This window comes from Perognathus longimembris, chromosome 24, assembly GCF_023159225.1.
Source record: "Perognathus longimembris pacificus isolate PPM17 chromosome 24, ASM2315922v1, whole genome shotgun sequence".
NCBI lineage: Eukaryota > Metazoa > Chordata > Mammalia > Rodentia > Heteromyidae > Perognathus > Perognathus longimembris.
Window position 1 is genome coordinate 27,849,841 of NC_063184.1, and position 4,378 is coordinate 27,854,218.

A 4,378-nucleotide genomic window follows, 5' to 3' on the forward strand; every position below is an offset into this window, starting at 1 on the left:
GCATTCAGAGACACCGAAATTGCTGATAAAACATTACTTTGGGTGCTCCTATGAGGATGTGTCTGGAAAGGATCACCAGATGAACCAGGAGATGGAGTAAACATGATCTACCCACATAGGCCCAGAGAACAACAAACAAACAAACAATAAAAACAGAAAAAAGGACAATTTTCCTTCTCATCTAGAACACATCTCTCTTAAGCCATCAAACACTAGAGCTCCAGCTTTTCATGTCTTCAGACTCTGAGATTCCAACCAAACATACTCTTCAGCCTCAGCACTCAGACGAAAACACCCCACCATGTTGCCAGGTTCTCTAGCTCACAGTCCTTGCAAGAGTCCTCAAGGCTACCTAATTGGGTAAGCCAGTTCCCATACTGAATCCTCTCCAGGGGAAGCTGGGGTATAAGGCGCATGACCTTCAAAGCACACTGTTCTCTTCCTCTGGGCTTCTTGGCTACCATGAGTTAAATGAAGAGGCCATTGGCCTCTGCCACAACCCGCTGATGTACTGCCACAGGCTCAAAGCAAGTAGGAAGGGATTTGGGACTAGAATCCCTGTAGCTGAGAGTCTAAAGAAGACTTTCTTCTTTTTAAGTTGCTCATCTTGTGTTTTGTCACAGTGGCTGAAATCTAACATATGTGGAAAGCCCCTGAGTTTTGTTTCTTAGAAAGCTACTACTGCTCAGTCGTTTCCTGTAAAACAAAACAAAACAAAAACCAATGTTCAAAATGTACTTTTCTTTGAAAATACGAAATCAACATATGCTGATGATATTGAAAATAGATGGTACAATTTTAAATTATAAAGCGTATATTCCAGTGAGGGAGCTCACGTAACATGCACAGATCAGTGTGTTACTTTCTAAAAGGAAAAGTAGACAGGGTATATAAAAAAAATAGCACACTGAGTGGAGTGACAAGGTTAATTCACCAAAATAAGCCATGCATTATAAAATTGATTTAAAAAATTGTCCAAGAGGCATGAAGCACTTAGTGGCAATCGGAGCAATGAACTTATACTTTCCCTAGAACTGAAGACATTTCTTAATAAGGTTCAGAAAACCTGATTTATAAGGTCAGCGATTATGGGTTGGAGAAATGAGATATATGAATGAGGAGAGAAATAGTTTGAATAACTGAGATCGAAGGTAATTGAGAATGGGGAGCGGTCAGGGCTAACTAATGGACTGCTGCAGGGATAAATATTAGGACTGATTTCAGTTCGCTTTATACATCAATGACCTGAAAGAGAGAGTATACATTACGAGAGTAAAATCTGCTGACATGGCGATCGTTGTGTATCGGGGAGGAAGTCACAGCGAATGCTTACACTAACTTGGACAGGCTAAAACCATAGAGTGATAAGTGGCTTACTCAATTCAATCTTAAGGGGAAAATTCCAAGAACTTAAAACCATAAGAAAAGGAAATATAGGCCCCTTAAGAAAATCTCTGGAGGACTGAGCTTGAAAGAACTACATTGAGCTAAATCTTTTAGCTATGCTTCGAAGGAAAAACACAAAGAGGATGTATGCAAATTGGCAATTCATCATATGGAAATAGTATCACTGGACTAGAAAGATCTATATCTGCCTTAAGATTCATGTGTCCTAATTTCTCAACCACCCAGTTTTCCACCTTGAATCCTAATACAGCTTCGTAATGTTGAGACAGTATCTACATTTTAGCTACTCTGATGAAATAATACTTGTCAGAATAAACTGGCAACCTCTCGTCTGACCATCCACATGTACATAGAAATGTTTCATTAACTGTGAGCACAGGGGTCACAGGTGAAGGATACTTCATTCCCAACACTTTTGAGTTGCTATGGGCATCTTTACTACTAAAAATCAGGGTATCTGTAGAACAGTATTTTCTAGGCAGTATTCATGCCCCTGAACCTCCAAAAGTCTGCAGCACCTAATTATACCCATGTCAGAGTGGAGAGGGCGTAATGCATAGGAGGTGCTTGCAAACTGATCCGTGTTCTTCAAATTGGAGCAAGAAAAATAGTAGTGGGTCACTAAGTACTAGATCTCATTCACTATTGATGACAACTTTAATTACATAATAAAAACTCCTTGTTGTTCTGTTAAAAAAAAAGTTAAAAAGCTCAGTTCTGGGGGTTTAATGCTAGCTACTCAGGCAGAGGATGAGATCTGTGGATTCTGGTTTGAAGCCAGCCAAGGCAGGAAAGTCTATGAGACCTTTATCTCCAATTCACCACCAAAAGAACAACAGTCACAACAACAAAAACACAAAGAAATAGAGCTGTGGCTCAAGTGGTAGGATAGTCTTGAGCAAAATAGTTCAGGGACAGTTCCCAGGCTCTGAGTTCAAACTCCAAGACACACACACACACACACACACACACACACACACACACACACACACACACACACACAAACACAGAGCTGGGCTGCAAATGTGACTCAAATGGCAGGGTGCTAGCCAAATAAGCAAGCCAAGACAGTATGAGGTCTTGCGTTCAAATTCCAGTACTGCAAGAAAAGGTAGTATAAAGATGCTATTCCCTTGCCCCCCCGCCCCCTCCCCCGCCAAAAAATGTTGTAACTTTGCAATGACTAAAGAATGATTCTGGGGCTGGGGATATGGCCTAGTGGCAAGAGTGCTTGCCTCATATACATGAGGCCCTGGGTTCAATTCCCCAGCACCACATATACAGAAAACAGCCAGAAGTGGCGCTGTGGCTCAAGTGGCAGAGTGCTAGCCTTGAGCAAAAGGAAGCCAGGGACAGTGCTCAGGCCCTGAGTCCAAGGCCCAGGACTGGCCAAAAAAAAAAAAAAAAAAAAAAAAAAAAGAATGATTCTGCTACTCTTAAGTAAATAATACATAGCCAGTAATAATTCTGAAGCCAGAAAGCACAGTTTGGTTTGTGGCGAGTCCTCCTAATTATTCTCCAGTGGAATATTCTCTTTACAGATAAAGAGACCAAGCTAGGAAGCAAATAATTTTCTCTGAACTCACAGAAGTAGGAATGGGCTCTAGTTCCCACTCAGGTCCCGTTCTTTCCATCAAACCATCATGCTCTTCATATTTCTATGCACGGCACCATTAATATGTAATCGGTAGCAGACCATATGTAGAAAAAAATAAATGGATAGAAGATGATCACCCCAGCCCACCTGTGCAAAACAACGCCTTGCTGTGATAGCCTATTCCTTGCTGTGTTTGTCTCAGCATTTGAGACCTTCACCAGCAAGGCCAGCAGGCTGTGAATCCTCCATCTACCACATGCACTGTTTGTACCAGGTGAACGACTTGACAGTGAGTTTCCCTTAAATGCCCGTGGATCTCTTGATGACAGGGTATTTCAATTTCTGTATGTCTGGCTACATCCCACAGAAGGTTGAACTCTCTCTCCCAAAGCATGCTGCCTCTACTGAAGCTATCAATGCACTTCTCATTTCCTCTGAGGTCTGAAAGTGATTTGGTTTCCGTAGATATACTTCCTGCCTTTGCTACTAGCACAGGGCCTTGAACATGGTACCTGGACAGTGCTTGTTGAATGAATATATGTCCAGATTATAGAATTCACCTGTACTGAATTCAGTATACTCCTGAGTCTCTTATACTTGATTAGCTCCCAGAAAAAAACCACATAATTACTAGTTTCACATCCTATGTTTCATTTATTTTTTAGTATGCATTTATAAAATGTGTGGATATTCTTTAAACACCCCTTTACTCTGGTGACTTTTATAAATTAGTCTGATATTACAATTTTCAAGGGGACATGGGCTTTCAAGTGAAGTGTACAAGTTCTGTTATTCTGTGATTATGTTAGCAAACTTTCGATCACTATGACAAAATGCCTGACATAGACAATTTATAAGAAGGAAAGTGTTATTTCACTCATTGTTCAGAGCCCTTAGTCCTGGATCTCTTGGGCTTGATTCCTGTCTGTGATAAAGCACAAAACTATGCCGGTAGCTTATAGTAGAGCAAACTGTGAGGCAGCTTGCCTCATAGTGACTGGGCAGCTGAGAAAGAGGTGGACTAGAACTCCCAATAAAGCCATGTCCCCAATGCTTAACTTACTTCTTGGCCGCTTTCACCAATTCCTAATAGCACTAGTCTGAGCACCAAGACTTCAGTGGCTGACATTCAAGATCAGAATAGCTATGCTCTAGGTTGATTCTTGCTTCTCCCATTTCATTCACATAGTGATTTTAGGAAATCCCATAACCCTTCCATGCCTCAGTTTCTTCGTCTATCAAAGGGCTTCACCAAGCACCTACCTGCTTAGAAAGGTTTCTGCTTAGGAGGTTCATTACCTCCTAGTAAACATTAGCCCAGACTGAAATAATTGCAAACCTAATTATCTTATTTCCTCTTGAATCTTCTATCAC